This window comes from Lissotriton vulgaris, chromosome 2_1 (genome assembly GCF_964263255.1).
Source record: "Lissotriton vulgaris chromosome 2_1, aLisVul1.2, whole genome shotgun sequence".
Classification (NCBI taxonomy): Eukaryota; Metazoa; Chordata; class Amphibia; order Caudata; family Salamandridae; genus Lissotriton; species Lissotriton vulgaris.
In genome coordinates, this window is record NC_141687.1 from 1,747,115,588 (window position 1) to 1,747,138,563 (window position 22,976).

Genomic DNA, 22,976 nt, shown 5'->3' on the forward strand with positions numbered 1-22,976 from the left:
TCAAAAATATATCCATATACAATCTTTTATAGAAAACACATAAATATATATATATAAATATAAAAAATATGTTGCTCTATATATACAAAAAAGTATCATATAAATATATACAAATTAAAAATTAGTCATGTATACATATCTTGCGGGAAAAGAATATCAAATTGTTCAAATTGATAAGTTTATGCACGATAATCTATGTTTGTGTTACCTTTATATATATATATATATATATATATATACATAAATATTTTTTTCACCCTCTCCGTGTTAAAAGGAAAGCCAGGACACTCGAAAGTGCTGAGTAGTTTTTATTTACAGATAGCCTTTCGCCCGACGCGTTTCGCCTTTGCGGCTTGGTCACGGTCGTAAAGGCGAAACGCGTCGGGCGAAAGGCTATCTGTAAATAAAAACTACTCAGCACTTTCGAGTGTCCTGGATTTCCTTTTAACACGGAGGAGTGGGTGAAATTTGAGGATTGCCGGAATCCGGCCAGGACCGCCGTGCAGCAAAGCCCTGTACTACCGGACAGTGGTGTTTGATACATATATATATATATATATATATATATATATATATATATATATATATATATATATATATATATATATATATATATATTTAAACAAAGTTGCCACCAAAATCGAAGAGCCATTCAGGTAACTTTGTTTAAACTTCTCTTTACTTGAAACCACAGTCCACAGGTTGCACGACCCAAACCCGTCCCACTGAGATGTTATTATTGTGAAAAACAACAGCAAGCAGAGACCTACTCACTAAAAGTTTATATGATGATGGACTACATCTACCTGAAGGCCTTGTTGGCCACGCCCACCACAAAGTTGGTGTAATAACGAACAGAGTCTCACAGGAAAAATGTGCCATTGACAAAGGGAAAACTTACCTGAAACGCGTTTGGCAAAAACTAAGGTGTTTGGCTACTGCATCGGCGGACTGTGGTTTCAAGTAAAGAGAGGTTTAAACAAACTTACCTGAGTGGCTCTTCGATTTTGGTGGCAACTTTGTTTGAATATGAAGCTGCTGGCCACAGCCACGGAGAAGGCCCGCCGCAAAACAGCAGTCCCGGTGAGACGTGAACCGAAGTCTCTCCTATGCGGGAAGTAAGCCGTACTTGCAGCAGAAGCAGCACGGTCTGAAAGTTGCAGGACTCAAACCCGTCCCACTGCGGTGTTATTATTGTGAAAAACAACAGCAAGCAGAGACCTCCTCACTAAGAGTTTATATGGTGATGGACTACATCTACCAGAAGGCCTTGTTGGCCACGCCCACCACAAAGGTGGTGTAATAACGAACAGAGCCTCACAGGAAAAATGTGCCATTGACAAAGGGAAAATTTACTAGAAACGCGTTTGGCAAAAACTAAGGTGTTTGGCTACTGCATTGGCGGACTGTGGTTTCAAGTAAAGAGAGGTTTAAACAAACTTACCTGAGTGGCTCTTCGATTTTGGTAGCAACTTTGTTTGAATATGAAGCGGCTGGCCACAGCACGGACAAGCCACGCCGCAAAACAGCGGTCCCGGTGAGACGTGAACCGAAGTCTCTCATATGCAGGAGGTAAGCCGTACTTGCAGCAGAAGCAACATGGTCCGGAGGTTGCAGAACCCAAACCCGTCCCACTGCGGTGTTATTATTGTGCAAAACAACAGCAAGCAGAGACCTTCTCACTAAGAGTTTATATGATGATGGACTACATCTACCAGAAGGCCTTGTTGGCCACGCCCACCACAAAGTGGTGAAATAACGAACAGAGTCTCGCAGGAAAAATGTGCCATTGACAAAGGGAAAACTTACCCGAAGCGTGTTTGGCAAAAACTAAGATGTTTGGCTACTGCATCGGCAGACTGTGGTTTAAAGTAAAGAGAGGTTTAAACAAAGTTACCTGAGTGGCTCTTCGATTTTGGTGGCAACTTTGTTTGAATATGAAGCGGCTGGCCACAGCCACGGAAAAACACCCCGCCGCAAAACAGCGGTCCCGGTGAGACGTGTACCGAAGTCTCTCATATGCGGGGAGTAAGCCGTACTTGCAGCAGAAGAAACACGGTCAGAAGGTTGCAGGACCCAAACCCGTCCCACTGCAGTGTTATTATTGTGCAAAACAATAGCAAGCAGAGACCTCCTCACTAAGAGTTTATATGATGATGGACTACATCTAGCAGAAGGCCTTGTTGGCCACGCCCACCACAAAGGTGGTGAAATAACGAACAGAGTCTCACAGGAAAAATTTGCCATTGACAAAGGGAAAACTTACCCCAAACGCGTTGGGCAAAAACTAAGGTGTTTGGCTACTGCATCGGCGAACTGTGGTTTCAAGGAAAGAGAGGTTTAAACTAACTTACCTGAGTGGCTCTTCCATTTTGGTGGCAACTTTCTGTGAATATGAAGAGGCTGGCCACAGCCGCGGAGAAGCCCCGCCGCAAAACAACGGTCCCGGTGAGACGTGAACCGAAGTCTCTCATATGCGGGAAGTAAGCCGTACTTGCAGCAGAAGCAACACGGTCCGGAGGTTGCAGGACCCAAACCCGTCCCACTGCGGTGTTATTATTGTGAAAAACAACAGCAAGCAGAGACCTCCTCACTAAAGGTTTATAGGATGATGGACTACATCTACCAGAAGGCCTTGTTGGCCACGTCCACTACAAAGGTGGGGAAATAACGAACAGAGTCTCACAGGAAAAATGTGCCTTTGACAAAGGGAAAACTTACCTGAAACGCGTTTAGCAAAAACTAAGGCGTTTGGCTACTGCATCGGCGGACTGTGGTTTCAAGTAAAGAGAGGTTTAAACAAACTTACCTGAGTGGCTCTTCGATTTTGGTGGCAACTTTGTTTGAATATGAAGCGGCTGGCCACAGCCACGCAGAAGCCCCGGCGCAAAACAGCGGTCCCGGTGAGACGTGAACCGAAGTCTCTCATATGCGGGAAGTAAGCCGTACTTGCAGCAGAAGCAGCACGGTCTGGAGGTTGCAGGACTCAAACCCCTCCCACTGCGGTGTTATTATTGTGAAAAACAACAGCAAGCAGAGACCTCCTCAATAAGATTTTATATGATGATGGACTACATCTACCAGAAGGCCTTGTTGGCCGCGCCCACCACAAAGGTGGTGTAATAACGAACAGAGTCTCACAGGAAAAATGTGCCATTGACAAAGGGAAACCTTACCTGAAACGCGTTTGGCAAAAACGAAGGTGTTTGGCTACTGCATTGGCGGACTGTGGTTTCAAGTAAAGAGAGGTTTAAACAAACTTACTTGAGTGGCTCTTCGATTTTGGTAGCAACTTTGTTTGAATATGAAGCGGCTGGCCACAGCCCGGAGAAGCCACGCTGCAAAACAGCGGTCCCGGTGAGACGTGAACCGAAGTCTCTCATATGCGGGAGGTAAGCCGTACTTGCAGCAGAAGCAACATGGTCCGGAGGTTGCAGAACCCAAACCCTTCCCACTGCGGTGTTATTATTGTGAAAAACAATAGCAAGCAGAGACCTCCTCACTAAGAGTTTATATGATGATGGACTACATCTAGCAGAAGGCCTTGTTGGACGCGCCCACCACAAAGGTGGTGAAATAACGAACAGAGTCTTGCAGGAAAAATGTGCCATTGACAAAGGGAAAACTTACCCGAAACGTGTTTGGCAAAAACTAAGGTGTTTCGCTACTGCATCTGCGGACTGTGGTTTTGAGTAAAGAGAGGTTTAAACAAACTTACCTGAGGGGCTCTTTGATTTCGCTGGCAACTTCGTTTGAATATGAAGCGGCTGGCCACAGCCGCGGAGAAGCCCCGCCGCAGAACAGCAGTCCCGGTGAGACGTGAACCGAAGTCTCTCATATGCGAGAAGTAAGCCGTACTTGCAGCAGAAGCAACACGGTCCTGAGGTTGCAGGACCCAAACCTGTCTCACTTCGGTGTTATTATTGTGAAAAACAACAGCAAGCAGAGACCTCCTCACTGAGAGTTTATATGATGATGGACTACATCTAGCAGAAGGCCTTGTTGGCCAAGCCCACCGCAAGGTGGTGAAATAACGAACAGTGTCTTGCAGGAAAATTGTGCCAAACTTACCTGAAACGCGTTTGGCAAAAACTAAGGTGTTTGGCTACTGCATCGGCGGACTGTGGTTTCAAGTAAAGAGAGGTTTAAACAAACTTACCTGAGTGGCTCTTTGATTTTGCTGGCAACTTTGTTTGAATATGAAGCGGCTGGCCACAGCACGGACAAGCCACGCCGCAAAACAGCGGTCCCGGTGAGACGTGAAAAGAAGTCTCTCATCTGCGGAAGGTAAGCCGTACTTGCAGCAGAAGTTACACGGTCCGGAGGTTGCAGGACCCAAACCCGTCCCACTGCAGTGTTATTATTGTGAAAAACAACAGCAAGCACAGACCTCCTCACTAAGAGTTTATATGATGATGGACTACATCTACCAGAAGGCCTTGTTGGCCATGCCCACGACAAAGGTGGTGAAATAACGAACAGAGTCTCGCAGGAAAAATGTGCCATTGACAAAGGGAAAACTTACCCGAAACGCGTTTGGCAAAAACAAATGTGTTTGGCTACTGCATCGGCGGACTGTGGTTTCGAGTAAAGAGAGGTTTAAACAAACTTACCTGAGTTGCTCTTCGATTTTGGTGGCAACTTTGTTTGAATATGTGTATATATATATATATATATATATATATATATCTGGAAACCCTCAAACCACTTCCTGAGTTCTCCCAGCAGCAATCAGGCGAGGAAAGAGACGCAGACCTCCGAAGTATTTTCAAGTGGGCAGTATTTTATTCAGTGACCCAACACAACGCGTTTCAAGCCCGTAAGCCCTTGATCACGTGTCACAGATTTGAATACACCATGATTTTAATTTAAAGTGCAAAAGCGCCCCTCCCACTGTTTGCATCACAGACCACATGTGTGAAAACATAGAAAAAATACTGTTGTATTAACTTTCTTCTAGTGTGTCCATATTACCGCTAAACAAGGCTTATTTCATTTGGCACATGTAGCATACTTATATATATAATATATAACTGAGATTTCATCTATTTTACATGTGCCACTGAACTTATTTAAAATAATAAATACAGTTCATGTCAATTAAAACAACTTCTTACAAAAAGGCTGAATCCCTTTTCAATTGCCATATTTGAAAGCAGTAATCCAGGGGAAATAAATAACCGGTTAAATCCGTTTTATCAAAACTACCCTGTATAGGACCATTAGTTATGGGGTATAGATGTCAATAAAGAACAGCTTCTTGAGTTTATACACATTGTATAGTCTATAATAATGGAGAGGTTTTGAAAAAAGTGCTTAAAAGTGCATCCCATATAAAGTAGTAAAGTGCTAGTGCAAAAATGGTGTAAATTTCTCAAACTAATCAAATGTATCTATAGGGTCCAATTTACCGTTTACCACAAGAATGAATATTAATTAATTCCTGGACAATACAGGTATTAGCAATATCTTAAAATCCCAATAACATTTGAAATATACAAAAACAATTATTTAAATTTCATTGTTATGAAAATGAGAAATTCAGAATGAGGGAAAGTTATACATGTACATTATTATATACAAATCTTATTTACAAGGGCAAATTCATATATTTACAAGACCGAAAAGGTTAGAACCAACGTGTTAAGCCCATGCTATGTTTAGTTGGTATTACAGAAAACTACGCATGTCTTCCGTCGTGTTCAACCCGTTGGGCCATTTGCAATCTAAGTCCAAGATATACTTGGTCTCTAATTGCCGGAGTTGGCGTTCTCTATTGCCTCCTCTCCTTTTTCCGCTGACAGCGTCTATTACATAGTAAGAAAGGCAATTGATGTTATTGGCATGCACTTTCTTAAAATGTCTGGCAACGGGATATGTTGCATCGCTGTGCAGAATGGCCCTGATATGCTGCAAAATCCTTATATATATGTTCTCCATTGCTGGTTCCATTTGCCGATTATGCAGCGCTCAGAACGGGTGCGGCGCCCTGCAGCTGAACCACGCTGCTAACACATCAATCACTATTCCTCCGAGGAAGAACGAACTGGGTCGCACTCCACAGGTCGATTTTGCGATTTTTTTATTTTTCTGTACATTCCAAAACAAGGGCAGTTGTTACGATCTACGCGTTTCGGTATTACAAATACCTTGCTCACGATCAACCGACCACTTGGCTCCCCCTCCTTGATATAATCAAATACACACTGCATCATTTCCTGTGTGGGGGTTACCAGTGCCTCAATGCTTTCTGGGAGATGTAGTTTTTATGTATTTCATGCAATACAACGCATTTCTTTTTGCCCATTCTAATGCTTCTTTCACTGCAAATTGCTACATTATGAGACATTGTGCTATTAGCGGTTATTATGTTACAAACTAATAAGTTCCCTTATTAGTTTGTAACATAATAACCCCTCTGACGACCCGGCATGCCGACCGAAGACGCTATTTTCCTGATTACACAACTTGCCATATTCAAAAACACAAAGTTACGCTGCATGTTTAGTTTCTAACTGTCCGAAAACCGTTCACCGAAGGGGTTCTGTATATACACGACTAAAGATTTGATTCAACCAACTGGAGACTTTGCTCCACGTCTCTTGTCGTCCACCGAAATTTCAAAATATCCCCTTTTGGAAATTTCAGGGAGTTTTTTCAGCAATGAAATGTTCTGTCCTGATGATGGTCTACATGACGACTGCATATTACACCGAAACGTCGACACCTCCATCATCTCCAGAAACGTTGCGTTGTCACCAACATACGACCATTGTCTATTAATTTTTTTTGGTTGTTTGTTATACTCACCAGGAGTTGATGTGTTAGCTGTGAACTGAAGAGTCACTGTTATCTATACCTCTGTTCACAGCGTTTGCTTGAATTCATTTCTGTGTATCCGTCTCCCAAGATGTAAATTTGTTGCTTCATCACTAAATACAAAAAAAATCAGAATATAACTTATCATCTCCGTGTGTTCTCTTTTCCTTCCTTTGATTCATTCTAGCCAATTACAAAGTGTGATATTCTGTTGACTTTATCCATATCATCTTGCATCTAATCTATTAGGACTTTATACATTATCTTAATTCCCGTTACGCCTTCTAACAGATACTCGATTAATTTAATTTTGCGGCCTGGATTCGTGGTCTTATCCCATATATTATTTGTTGAATCTGGATGAACTTAAATGTGTCACCAGAGGGAATACCGAATTTAACATGTATATCACTGAACGTAAGTAATTTCCCCGTGCCAATATTAAAGATGTCCCTTATTGTTCTAATTCCTTGTTGTTACCATATAGACCACATCCTATCACTACTGACTTGAGGGAAGACATTGGAGTCCCATAATGGCTTATAATAGTTAATTTTGGGAATTGTGAATGTCTTCTGGGCAGCTTTCCATGTTTTCCAAATTCCGTCCATAATTTTATATTTAGTTCTTTTATAATATCCTCTTTCTGCTCGGCGCAGCAGCATCCCCTGAGCATCGCTACCTACTAATAGTTCAAAGATAGATGGCAGATCTACAGGTTGATTGGAATTAGGAGTGGTATTGAATAATATATCCATATGGCTCATTAAATATGCCCACTGGTAAAATCTGATATTTGGGGCTTCCAGGCCCCCCCTCTATTGCAGGAATGATAGGTATCTTAGGGACCTTCTAATTTTAACGTAGAACCATGTAATGACCGGATTCTCGGATTACGAATTACCCACTCACCTAGATACAACCAACGCGGCCAAAACGTAACACCATCCCTTACCGGACCCTTTTTACAATGGTTCCTGAGTACATACCTGGGAATGGGAACTCTCAATATGCAAGCTTATATCATCAAAAACACTGCTAGATCTAAGGGATTACTAAGAATAGTCACTAATAACTACGGAATTCCATGTCCCATCCTATGATCTTACCTTATAGCCCCGCGACAATCTGGCCCGGACTATTCTACCCTCCTTCTCATAGTGGAGAGCAGCTCACTCTACCACACCAACCACAATTGGTGTTCTCATTAACGCCCTATCTTGAGCGATCTCATTACACACCATCCCCAATTGGTGCTCTCACTAATGCCCTATCTTGAGCAATCTCATTACACACCAATCGCAATTGGTGTTCTCACTAATGCCCTCTTGAGCGATCTCACTGTCCTATTAATACCTTCTACTCTCTCTCTCTCTATTGGGAAGTTCCTAAGTACCTAATATTCACTGGAAGTTATTTCTTATCAAAACTACCCTGTCTTCCATTTCTCAGTTACCTGTAAGAAGGGAATCGCCCATCCTTCTATACGACAGCACCTGGCTAAAAAGAAAGGTTAATTCTGTCTTAGTAAACAACTCTCAAGTGCAATTACTACGTATTGGAGCCTCTTTACACACTAATAGGATGACAAGGAGAAATAGCAATATAGATGAAAGGGAAAATAAATGTTTTTTTAAACATCTTTTTATTGAAAGCAAAACAATTCCATCATAATACACACTCAGGAGCAGTGGAAGAGCAGAATTAACTTACAGTGTTAAAATCACATCAGTTCAATCATTGACGGTTATTGGGATGATCCACTTCCAGTGCAGTGTACCCTCTAGCCTACCCCCGGTCTTCAGTCCATCCCCTGCCCAGCTACCCCCCCCCCCTTCTGACTCCCCCTCCTCCCCCACCCCTATTCTAGGAATGCAGCCCACTGGAAATGGAAAATAATTAATCATGAGAATGCACACATACACAACTAAAAGATACACAGATTTGACTAATGCATTTGCAGGTATTCTCTGATCAGAAGCAGTACACTTCACTGTCTTCAGTTACCTGTAAGAAGGGGATTACCAGCCTTCTGTACGTCAGCACCTGGCGATGAAAAGCCCACTTACTCCCTTCCAAAGGAAAACATACAAATGATACTAATGCAAATTGGGGTCTCTTTATTAGAATGACAAGAAGGAAGCTTTATCACTAAAATAACAATTCACACATGGCTGAAAGAAAAGTGATTAATCATGATGTACAGGCAGGTATTGGGGTCTTTATTAGAAAGAGAACAAGACAAAGAAAACATTGCAATAATACAGTAGGGAATTATTGATGCAAACAGGAACCTAAATATAATCTAGAAAACAGAAGGGGATGAATGATTATATATATAGTGCAAACTAGCTAAGAATACCGCACCCTGTTAAGAAGGGTCCAACTGTCTGTTCCTCTCTCTAGTGGAATCAGGACTCTCTCTCCTTCACCATCACCAACGTACTAGCTTCACTCCAACTGCACTCCAAATGTAACTTCATCGTCTGCTAACAATTCCAACTCTTCCATCTGCCTGGTAACTGCTCCACAGATCAGCTGTCCAACTCACAGCTCCAGCTCTGCAAACCAACTGACTCCATCTGACCAAACTGATCCAACGACTGCATCAACTCCAAAAACCATCTGACTCCTTCAATTCCGAAAAACATCTGACTGCTTCAATTCCAAAAACCATCTGACCTCTCTGCTCTTCTGTTCTCTGATAATATGGGAAGCTCTCTGCTCATGGAAATTTCCAGCAGGCACCTCGCCTCCCACCGAATTCCTGCACCAAGCCCGAGCTCCCTGCGCTCCCACAGTGGCCAGCTGTAGTTGCGTCTAGAGCCCGGGGAAGTAAGCACATTCCTTCGATAAGGGCCGGTCCTCACCGGTTTCTAACTAGTGAATAACAGGCTCAACTCTAAACATCACTTCTGACCTACAAGCGCCTCAGACAACTGAGGCAGGAAGACAAGATGGCTGCTCTCTAGTTTAGGCCTTTAGGCCCGAAAAGAGGCAAAAGAGACATAGAATCATGCCAAAGCCAATAGGCAAACACTGCAAATAGATAAATACTGCAAAGGAAAAATGGCTACCCTCTAGTTTAGGCCTCTAGGCCCGAAAAGAGGCAAAAGAGACATTGAATCATGCCAAAGCCAATAGGCAAGCCCTACAAATAGGCTAAAAATAGGGATCTAACCACTATACTAGAATGGTAGTAGACCAAAGTCACCATCACTCAGAAATAGGACAAAATATCCGGTCACTACAAACCATAAGAAATTCGAGAATACTGCTTCTATACTTTTTATCCACCCCTCACCGACCAGAAGCGGAATTGAGCGAAAAAGGTATAGGATTTTCAGTAGCATAGTCATCTTCAATACATTTACCCGCCCAATTAAAGATAAATGAATAGTATCTATTCTTTTTAACTCTTGTGTGATGGAGGCAACCACTGAAGTAAAATTCTCTCCAATAATTGAATTGACCACATGGGTTATCCTGATCCCGAGATAAGTTGCTGAGTCGACCCACCTCCCATCCTGTCTTTCCATATTACTCGTGCAGACTATTTGCTTCTTATTTTCATTTAGGCGGTAGCCTAAGTATTTACTGAAGTCCCTAGCCAAGTCCGTGAGAGCTGTTATTGCAGTTTCAAGATTTGGAGTTAGTATAGCCAGATCATCTGCATATGCCAACAATTTCATCTCGTAGCCTCTACGAACAACTGGATTAATTGTCTCAGAACCTAAAATTTTACGAATCATGGGGTCTATGTAAAGAGCAAAAAGTATTGGGGGGCAGGGGCATCCCTGACGAGTCCCACAGGATATTAAAATCTCTTCCGAGCTACCACCCATCATCTGTATCTTGGCCCTGGGTTCGCGATACATTGCTTTAATAGCCCTGATTATTTTAGGGCCAAAACCCCTTCGCACCAATACCCCCCATAAAAACCGCCAGGTAATGCGATCAAATGCCTTCTCGGCGTCAAGGAGGATCAACGCCATCTGATCCCCCTCAGCCGTCTGCACATCAAATAAAGTGATTACCCGTCTAACGTAGTTTGTTGTTCCCCAACCCGGGATAAACCCATGCTGCCAAGGGGATACCAGACCAGCGATGATCCCTCTCAATCTTTTAGCCAAAACCTTTGCGTAGATCTTTGTATCAGAGTTTATGAGGGATTTTGGTCTTTAGGCTCCGGGTTCATCTTTGGGTTTACCCTTTTTATGAAAAACCACAATGTTTGTTTCTTTCCATGAGTTGGGGGTATCCATAGTATAAATTATCCCATTAAATAAATCCACTAGTAAGGGTACTATAATATCTTGTAAGGCCTTATATACTTCCAGCGGAATACCGTCTGGTCCTACGGCTTTCCCTATTGTTAGGTGGCTTATCGCCTCGATTACTTCCTTACTTGAGATCTCCTCCTCCAACCCAAATCTATCCTGTTCAGTCAGTTTTGGCCCCAAATCGTCCCATGTTGTATTAAAGAAATCTGACCTGGCCTCCTCTTTATACAGTGCCTGATAGCAGTTTTTAAAGATTTCTCGAATCTCTTCTGGCTTGGAATAGTTCTGGGTTACCTCCCGAATATTTTTGATAATATTTTGACTACTCTTCTGTTTAATTCTGAGAGCCAATAGTTTGCCCGCCTGCTCCCCGGTTTCATATAGTGAACCCCTATAAGTTTGGTATTGATCAGCCACTCTTTGAGCTAGCAACTGATTATATCGGCTTTAATAACCATAACTTTCTGCTGAGTTTCTATGACCTCCTGCCCTCTGGTTATAGATCTAACCAGTAGTTCTTCTGCATCAGCTAGTCGAGTCAAGAGGTACTTATTATGAACCTTGATTTCCTTCCTAAGCCTGGCAGCAAAGCTAATTACCTCCCCCTCTTAGAGCCGCTTTAAATGAATCCCAAACCATGTTACGAGATGTGCTATAGCGATTAATATCAAAGAAATTCTGGGCCCAGTTCTTTAGGTGGTCAACAAATTTACTGTCAGTTAAAAGCTTTCTTTTGAAAGTCCACCTTAATGGCGGTCTGATCAGAGTATCGATATGATATTGAAGGATCAAAGGGTTGTGATCAGAAATTACTTTTGGTACCTTCTTAATTTCTACCCTATTTACCTCCATGACAGAAACAAAAAAATAATCAAGTTTAGGGAACTTTTTAGAAGGACAACGAAGATATGTATATCTGGGATTATTAGGCTCCTTCTCACCCCAAACATCCAGAAGCCCATGAGATTTGATTAGTGAGGTTACAGCACGAAATACCCTGGGCTTACGACCACGATATGGGATATTTATTCCTGATTCCTTAAACTCCGCAGAGATATTGAAGTCCCCACAGATTACAAAAGGGGTGGGCCAACTCAGCAACTCAAGCTCAAGACCATCAAAAACTTCGGGATCATCCTGGTTCAATCCATATATGGTACATAATGTAAAGCCCAGCTCCATTTCAACCACTACCCAATGACCATAGACATCTGCCAGTTATCGACTAATCCCCCCAGACCTAATTTAGCCAGTATAGCAACTCCTCTAATATTTGAAGTTTGTGTAGAGCAAGCCAACAGCTCGTATCCTCTTATATTCAACATATGTTTCTTGGCCCATGGTAGATGGGTCTCTTGAAGACAGAGAACGTCGATCTGGTTGGATCTAATATATTGACCCAGCGTCTGTCTTTTACCCCAAACATTCAGACCCCCAACATTAACAAGGCAGATGCTAAGTCTCCCCATTACAAGTTTGTAGTTTAGGCTCAAATATCTTTTCACTCATTTTCCAACACCTCAGACCTTCTCCATGAATCCCTCTAACCAAAACTTTATACCAGGTATAGTGGTCAGGGCGGGCCGCACTGGGAGTAATGTTTTTTGCCTAATGAATTCTGCATTAATAAGGCTAAGTGGCAGTGACTTGTGGTGGACTAAGTTAGTGCACCTGAAGCACTCAGCATGTGTGCAGCCGGCGATGATGCGTGGTCCTGGCAAGCCGCACTTGTAGCAAGGTCTGTTGCCTACTGGACTGCATTATCTGCAATCGTGACTCAATCGGAATTGTGAGCCCTGCTGTCCGCACTGTAGGCCAGAGGCAGCGGTCAGCCACATAGTGTTGAGTTGAGCTGCACAGTTAGTGGCACCAGAAGCATTCAGCATGTGGGCAGCCTTCGATGATGCATGCTCCGGCCGAGCCGCACTGGTAGCAATGTCTGTTGCCTACTGGACTGCGTCATCTGCAATCGCGACTTGATCTGAATTGCTGTCTGCAGTGTACATCAAAGGCAGTAGACTGTACAGACAAAACTCTGCGGTGCTGTGCCACTGGGGGACTGTGTCGAGGAGGCCCGCGGTCACAGCGGAGGCCTCGTGGCAGGGTGAGGGCCACTGGCAGCCCATTGCCCTTCCCAGAAGTGAACAACGCCCAGAGCCCTGGCCTATTTATTCACACTTCTACGCTGGAGTGGCATACATTTGACCAGCCCACTCTGCTTCCCCTTACAGGGGGGAAAGACACAGCTAAATGACAGAGATCTTCCCACTGCCTGAGGTAACATGGTTGCATCCACTGTCCACAACACTACAAGCACCAGCAGTATATGTATACATGGAGAGGTCTGTGCTCTGCATAGTGAGGTCTGTCCAGCACATCACCGTTACACTTGGCATTCTGTGCATTGTTATTGATGGGTGACTTGCCTTCTTCACACATACTTGGTTCCCACATCTCCCAACATTCAGCTATTGTGTGGCTGAGGGGCTATGCCATTTTGAGATGGTCTGCTGTCCTGTTCTGCGCTGCCTCAGTGGTAGTGGGGGGGGGGGGGTGGTCTGGGAGCAGGTCCTGGGAGTGGTGGTGGTTGGTGTTGTGGCCTTCTTGGGTGTCGGAGCTGCATGATCAGTAGCTCTATGACATGTGTTGGTCTTCAGATGTGGCATTCATTCTGTAGGTAGGCGTCCTGCTTTACCCCAGTAAAAGGCAGATGTTAAATTCTTACTGCTAACGCAGCTTATCTCCTGTTTTTGAATTGCATCGTAGATTTGGCTGGTCGTTGAAAATATCGGGTAGTGGTGTTCTCGTGTTTTTTTTGCACAGGAATGCCTATTCTGCATATCATTAGCGTTAGTTGTCCCTCTAATTCGCGGGAATGTTTTTTGCGGAAATTTATCGCTGGAAAATTGGCAATATCTGCAGTCTTCACCAGGTTGAGAATGGGATGATAATTCTTTTGCTGCGCTAAAGTGAAGATAACTCAGCGATAAGTCCTTGAGAATACGCCCCATCGTTTAAAAAAAATGTGTCCAGATTTGTGCACCCAGCAGCTTAAAAAAAAAATTGTAATCATTTTTTGTCCCTGGGGCTTTTTGTGGGATCCCTTGAGCAGGCCTAGGTGGTCAGGGTGTTTCTACCCTGCCCACTTTTCTTGTTTTTTCATCTGTTTTCTTGTGATTCGCATGTAGCTACAACAAAGTCGTAATAAACACAAGGGCTCGTTTTAGAGTCACCCTATAACTCAACAGTTGGGACTTCTCCCCGAATTATTGGCACTTTTGCGCAGCAAAAGTGGCGAGAGAATTATCACTCTATTTTCAAGTTGGTACACACTGCCACATTGTCCACAGGCTGACGGTACCAACACAGCAGACAATCAACATGGGGGTGCACTAAGTCATGAAGTCTAGTAGTCAACAGTAGTGGAAAAACAGTACTTTATTAGAAAAACATAAATTAACAACACCAAAACCTCAAACAACGAGTGACATTGCCAACGGGGAGCATCAAAGTGTGGATCAAATAAATGTAGATCATCCTGGAAATCCCAAAACTCCATATTCAGAAGCCTGTTGGATAAATGAAGACAATGGTCAAGCGTTAGTATGGTCACAAACGTAATATGGTACAATGCATTGCACTTGGAAAAACTGAAATGCTTACAGGTATGATCAATCCTGCATAAAATGACCGTAACAGAAGTTAGTGTGGTCGTAACCTTCGTAGGAACAAAAAGGAATGTTACAACCACATGAACTTCTGTTACGGTCTCATTAGGCAGGATTTATCACACCTGTAAGCATCACAGTTCGTTTCAGCTTGATACACTTGCATGTTCACTTCACCCACACTGCGCAGGAACAGCTGGAGACCAAGCAAGGGAACCACACCATAGAAGGCTTCCTGCACATGTTGGGGGCAACTGAGTGCATACATGTACTACTTGTTCCCCCTGCCGACACTGCACACAATCAGCGCAACAGAAACCACACGCATTCCAACAATGTGCAGGCCAAACTGGACGACTGGGATCTGTACACTAATGTTCTTGCAAACTTCTGAGGCAGTGTACATGATTCCTGCATCTTTCGTAAGCATCCCAGCCCTGGTCCCCAGACCAGTTCGCCGCCCAGCAATGACTGCCCGAACCTGCACACCCAGACCTCAATGCTCACCTGCCGCCAGCGCCGTGTCTCCAAGAGGGCCCACCACGTGGCAGAGCAACTTCCTCACCCATCGCTGGATTCTGCAGCACAGGCCCCCAGCGCATCCTGCTGCACCACACCGAGGAGTCATGTCTGTACAGGCAGCTGCCTTTGGTGTACAAACAGTCTACCTGAGCTCACAATTGCCAGGATGATGTATCGAGGCCTACTCATCATCACAGGCTGCTGCTCAGCTCTAGTGGCACTAACTCAGTGCAGCGCAAGTCATCGCCACGTGGCGGGAGGCCCATGTCGGCCAAAGTGCCTCGGCTGCCACCATCAAAATAATCACACGGATACACCCAGCTAGAGAGTGGAAATGGCGTCGAGCATGTGCACCCCGCCCTTTTTATTGGCAGAGTCACGTGTCCTGTGATGTGTGTGCTGCATGGTTGTGGTGTGGGTGTAAACCAGCCGGGAAGGAGTGGTTTCGTCAAGCAGGGGCTGAGAAAAAAGGGGGGGTCCCAAAACATGTTTTCCCCATGCAATTTTCCATAGGAAACTTTAGCCGCGGCAACAGCCCGTACTACTGAACGGAATTACACCAAATTTGGCAAAAAGGTTGCCCTTGGTTCAGGAAGAACCATTCAGTAGTTGCTGAGAAAATCAAATAGTAATCCAAAAAAATAGTGATATCTATGGCTGCACAGGATCCGTGCACCCTTCCGATCATGAGCTTTATGCTAATTGGCTATCAACACTCCAAACCAGGAAGAGTTGACAGCCATCTTGTGCCTTGGTAGAACCGATATTTACAACAAGGGGTGGTGAGGGACAGAGTCTCTGAATTAAGCAGAAAGCTCTCACCCAGTCAAGAGATCAGGGCTAGATCCAACACCGTTTTTTAGCTCACTGCACCATCCCAGTTTCAGAACCTGGCTGTATGCAAATTAGTCTGTTCCTGTCCCAGTGCATGATGGGAACAGGACAAACCAAACTACAAAAGCCAATTCTTACACTGGGAAGGAAACAAGCTCCCGGGGACCGGTTTCTGGCATTACAGCCGTCTTCGGCCCGGTTTGCTTGAATCCTGATGGTGCAATGAGCAAGGGTCTTGGCCACTATAGGTGTGGCAGGGTATACTCAGACATGAGTCCCTTTCTCACTGCTCCATCAGGATTCAAGCAAGCCGGGCCGAAGAAGGCTGAAATGCCAGAAACCGGTCCCCGGTAGCTTGTCTCCTTTCTGGTAAAGAATTGGCTTGGTAGTTTAGTCTGCCCTGTTCCCATGATGCACTGGGCCAGGGACAGACTGATTTGCATATAGCCAGGTTCTGAGCTGGGATGGGGCAGTGAGATAAATAACGGTGATGGATCAAGCCCTGATCTTTTGACTGGGTAAGAGTGGTCTGTTTAACTCAGACACTCTGTTCATCACCACCCCCTTTTCTAAATTGGTAGAACCGAGGCACAAGAAAAAACAAAAACAAATGCGCAAAACATGAGAAGGGGGCAGGGTAGAAACACCCTGATCCTCTAGGTCTGCTTAGGGGGTCCCACAAAGACCCCCAGGACCCAAACAATTTTTTTTTGTTTTAAATCGTGGAAAAGCGCAGAGGATCCGTGGATCCGGCCGTGAAAAGAGAAATTAAGCGGGGCTCCTCCGCTTCATTAATATTTAGCCCCGGGTAGGCCAAATCTCAGGGGCAATCTTGTATTGTAATGGGGGGCCCAAAGGGGCGCCCTAGCCCCGGGAACCGCCACCCCAGGGCTTTTTAAACATATTTGCGAGAGGCTCACAGCCCCCCCAGCCCCGGGGACTGCCACCCCCGGGGCTTTTGAATTACATGGGTGTGGGAGCTCAAAGGCCCCCCCAAGCCCTAGGGACGCATCCGCCCCCCCCCCCGGGCTTATCTAAAATATTCGCGGGGGCTCACGGCACCCCGCAGCCCCGGGTACTGCCACCCCCAGGGCTTGTTTTTTTTTTAAATAAACCTAACCTGTGTGGGGGGCTTGAGCCCCCCATACACCCCGGGGATTGCCACCTCCCCGGGGCACTAAGTATGCAAATTGGGGGGTCTGTTATTGACCCCCCAGCTCCGGGGACCACCACTTCCCTGGGGCTTTGCTAATGTTGGGAGGGGGCAGCACGGCCCCCCTCCTGGAGCCCTGTCATGGACCTGGGGACCCCACCCCCTAGGGCCGGCTCCTGCAGTATCCTGGGGTGCCCACCCCCGGGAAATGTGCATCATTTGTATGTGTATCATTTGCCACTGCCAGTGTACTGTTAGCTTTTTAGCTAGGTAGCTTTGTAGCTATTTACCACATATTTTTAAGAGACTGCATAAATGCAAACACTGGAGGAAAGTCTGGTTATCACTGTTATAACTCCTGACATGTGAGCCTCTGCTATCATCCTTGTTAACTCTCTATCCTAAGTCAATGTGGTAAGTGTCAAAAACTATATGGTGCTTTTTAGTGCAAAACAGTACATATTTCATCAAATACTGTTGTGTGTCTTATCTACCCATATTGAAACCTTAAAACCAAAACCCACAATGCGTACACAATATCAATAATTAGTGATTAAAAAAGTCTGTAGGACAGGAAACTGTTATCAAATATCTAACACAGTTAATTTCATAAGAAAGCAGCATATTCCAAGCGTAATTATTCAGACACAATCGCCAAATCAACCTGTCCTAGATATTATGGATCAGGGAAAATTATGTTTGTCAACAATACCAGTATAGCCCAAACCACATAGATCTTAATCTTTTTATCTGTAGTGGATTATTTTTAATTGAGGGAGTTTTACCAATTTCTGTATTTACAAAAAGTTGTGTAAGTCTTCAGTTGTGTTCAACCCATTAGGATTCTTACTATCCAGTTCTAAGATATAGCGTATCTCCATTCTTCTCAGACATTTCTCTCAGTTACCACCCCTTCTCAGGGGTGCTACTGCATCTATCACAAAATATGAAAGGAATTTGAGGTTCTAAAATGCCTAGCGACTGGGTATGAGTTATCACTATTAACGATCGCCCTGAGATGCTGCAAAATTCTGAAAGGCACCTGCAGCTTGGTGCTTCCCACATAACGCAAGCCACAGGTGCACGTCAGAGCAAATACAGCAAACTCAGTTTGACACCCATAGTTGCCCTTGATAGCAATTTGACAGTTAGAGAATGGAGTTTCATAATGGGTTGTATTTATCCCAAACTTGCACGCTCGACACGATGAGCATTTATAGAACCCCTCTATAGGTTTTAACCAGGTACTGCCACTACCTATTTCTGGACTAGCTCTCACCAGTTTGCTACGCATGGATTTTGCTCTCCTATATATATATATAGTCGGTAAAGTTACCCACAAATAGAAGAGTCCTCAATCAGGTTTCTTTGGCACAATCTTTTAATGAAGGCAGCATTGCAGACAGTTCAACACCCCACAGCATGTTCATGAAGCCTGACACGTTTCTTGACTCTTCACTTCCTCAAAGGCTTGACACCTGGATTAGCGCAACCATAGGCACACCTACTTTTAAGTACAATTCCAGCCCCCAGTGGGCGTTGCCACTCGCATGGCTTGCTGGAATCTGTAGTTGCCACAATACAGCTACTGTGAGCTGGCACGCAGTCCTGGAATTGTTCAAAAATAAAAACCCCAGTGAGGTTCTGAGCCGAGTTGGATATATATAAAGACTGCTACTGAAGTGTTATCATGATGCATTGGGCAAATTGAGTGCTGGGATGTGAGGCGGTGTGCTCCCACCTGCCTCCTGTTTGAAAAGGCTCTCTTGAGCTTCTTGAGTTTCTGTTGATGCACCCGCACCCAGTGAGCAGTACAGAGACATGAGAAGACAGCATTTTCGGAACCCCAAAAATGACTTTTTGCTTTCTACTGATGAAGGACTTAATCCAGAAACACGCATCTAGAGTAACACAGCATAGGCTGCATCAACAAGGGTGAAAATTAAAGACTAAAACTGAAGTAAGTACTATCATGCACTCCATTTATTATGATGCATTGGGGAAAATTGAGTGCTGGGAAGTGACGCAGTGTGCTCCCACCCTCCTTCTGTTTGAAAAGGCTTCCTTGAGCTACTGACTGATGAGTTTGTGTTGATGCACCTGTGCCCAATGTCTAGTACAGAGACTCAAGAAGACTTTGGGCAGCATTTCCAGCACTTCCATAATTACTTGTTGCTCTCTGCTGATGAAAGGATCAATCCAGAAACACATGTCTAGAGTTACACGGCAAAGACTGCACAAACTTGAGTGAAAAGTTAAAGTCTAATAGTGAAGTGTTATCTTGCACTGGGTTTACCATAATGCATTGGGGCAAATTGAGTGCTGGGATGCGAAGCTGTGTGCTCCCACCCATATATATGTGTATGTGTGTGGGCACATGTGTGTGTGTGCGTGTGTGTGCGTGTCTGTGTGTGTGGGTGCATGCGTGTGTATGTATACATATCAACCCTTAAAGTTTCAAGGCACAGGGGGCGTTCAGGGAAATTTCAGTAAGCTATTGCCCAGAGTCACATGGTGCTAAGCTGAGCGGCGGAGATCGAAGGTGAGCACTGTGATCCAGAGTCAGCCGCTCTGGCTGCTATGCCACACCTCTGTGTGTATATGCACAGTCATACACACACACACACACACATATATATATATATATATATATATATATATATATATATATATATATATATATATATATATATATATATACATATATATATATGTGTGTGTGTGTGTTATGTGCTATGTCATGTAAACAAATAATGTATTTATGTTGTAAAGAGCTGCTTTGTACAGGTATCCATAACATAGCCAGCATGTTAAACAACGCATCATTACATGGTAAATGTAATGTGTGGAAAAGAAAACATTGTAAAGCTGACATGCCACTGGGACCAAGAGCATACAGCAAGGGCACACGCCTTAGTACTGGCCTACAGCAACCCCTTTTTTTCAGTACTGGACACACAAAAAACTCCACATATCCACCTACTCATAGTATGCATCTATTTCTTATACTGGAATCCAAGCATAACTCAACCAGTGCACCTTAATCTTGATGTGCAAAATAAATCACTATTCCAGTCCAACGGCCCATTCAATTCCCTGCAAATGCCCCTTCATTTTGGCATGCAACCCATCCTTTCCTTATATTGGAACATATACACATATCTGCTAATGCTCTCTAATCCTGATTCACAGCTGCTTTTGCTGGGTCTATACTGCCACTCACGTACTGCTGTACCAGTGTACCTCAGTCTTGTCATAGTCATGGTGAACACACAGCTTGGCAGATGCACCTCAGTTGTGGAATACTTAAGGATATGCTATAAATTTTCACTTTTGACGCAACTTTCTCATCTCTAGTTAGGCCACAACTTCTATCCAGTTCCAACAAACCTTTCAGAGTGGGCATTGCCATCTCTTGCTGTGGTTTGCTTCTTACATTCCGTTTTTTACTAGGGGCAAGTGATATCTTCTGTTCTATTGGCAGAGTTTTGGCCAACACAGAGTTCTGGGCAAATACCGAAAAACCGTTCTGTGGCAGAGTTGTTTCTCGCGTGGGGCTGGCCAATGGTAATTTGGCATATGCGAGCGAGATTTGGCGTCCCCTAGGGAATTGTTTCACTCATTAGGAGGGCAGCCAGCCAGATTTCCCCAAAGAGGGGGGTTGTGGCCTTTCGCTGTCAGAAACCTGCCGCTCGAGTAGAAAGTCTGAGAGGTTGCAACTATCATGTAAAGCTCCTATGCAGCCAGTCCAGTTCAGGTCTCTTTCTGATTTTCTCAATTCATTATGATTCTTCTGCAATGTTATTTTCCACTTCCCTTTTTCCACTTTTTGCTATATAAAGGCATCAGTCTGGTCGGAGAGTTTTCCGCAACAAAGCCATGTTCCTTTGGTTGTTTTCTCGCTCCCTCCCCTTGCTAATTCTAACTTGCTCTAGCGAAATTCCATGGTTTGATTCCTGATTCCTGGTTTTCTTCATCCCTTTTGAAGTCTTCTTTTTTCAGCAAGGAAGGTTTTTACACCTTTTGCTTTTTCTTCCCGAGAAGATGGCCGCTTCTCACGTTCACCTGCCTACCACATATTCTGGGGTGTGGTGGCATTGTGGCTTAAGGAAACATTTGCCCTTATCTCGGGCAGTGGAATACCCGAATCCAGATTGCCATCAATAGTTATGACCTGAATGGGTTGCAACACCCAAAATATCCATCTTTTTCCAACATAGATCCTGGTGCAAACCTGGCAACTGTGCTACAGAAACAAACACTAGAATTGAACAAATTATAGACTAGGATAACTGCCCTTAATCAAACAATCCACTTCAGGTCTTGCAATCTTCCTGCCATCACCACAATACCTTAACTACTTTGTATTCTGGAGAGCCTTCAATGTTAAATGAGTTTTAAACTGCTTGGTAGTTTATTTTCCATTTCGAACTGGTCAATTGTCATATGACTGACAAAAGGTGGGGTATCGGATTGGTTTTCCCTGGTTGGCCTATGAATTCCCTGGCTGGCCTTTGTTAAGAAGGAATTGTATCGGCTAAACCTGTCTGAACTCTGGGAAGCCCCTGAAGCAGGCTGCCAAAGGTTATCCCGGAAACGACTTGTCCAAATATACAAGCAAAAAAGCCTCGATTTACTTATGACATCGACCAATACCGGCACCCTAACTGAACGTTTCCTGCAATCCAAAAATTCTTATGAGTTTGAGGATTTTATGGACATTATTTTCCCAATCCTTGCTAGGAAGCTGTTTATACAGTGGAGGGTTGGTACTCTACCGATCAAAACTTTTACCTCCAAATGGCTTCAGAGGGATGATAAATCCTGTCCTGGCTGTAATTCTCACGATGAGGAAGAAACCCATCTTTTTTTCTTCTGTCCTGCATATTATAGACCCAGGAAGTACTGGTTGGTCCCTCTTTGCAGGAATTTGGGTTTTAGGAGCTACATAGATGCCTATAGAGTTTTAAAAACCAGTACTCTGCCTCATGTAATTTTTGCTGTGGCGAAATTTATTATGGCTATGTGGCTCATCAGGAAAAAACTGTTAATTGCACAAAACCCCCAAGTGTGAACTTGTCGTTATATTCATGGACTGTGCTTTTATCAATTTATGTCTATTTTATTCCTGATTATGAAAGACTTTTTCCCTCATCGTTCCTAGAATGACGCGTTATTCCTTTTTAATGTAAATGTGTTTTTATAAATGTAACTCTTTTTTTCTTTTTTTTAAAATGTTGTCAGCTTGTACATAACATGTAACTTTTATGGTCTTAGAGGCCGAAATAAAGAATTTTTGGATTGGATTGGATTGGTTTTCTGACCAGTTCAGCTTTGGTCTGGGGAACGTCTCTGGTTGTAGCTGACCATCCTTGCCTGAAAAAGTAAGCCAATATTTTTGCAACCTTCAAGATGATGTTTGAGATTCCGGATCATGAAGCTTATCCAGAGGATGTCTTGTGTGAAATTTCTCAGGGAAACTCCAATTTACTATCCTATTGTACTCAGATCTGTGAGCTAGCTGTTAAAATCACTTGGGTGGAATAAACTCCGATGATATTTTTCCAAAAAGGTTTAAAGGAGGAGTGAAATGATGAGCTGTCAAGAGTTTCATGAGCCTCTTCATTTGATGAAACCCCAGGATCTAGTTCCCCTGATAGAAAGCAAATTTAGGGAGAAAGGAATAGAAAAGCAGAA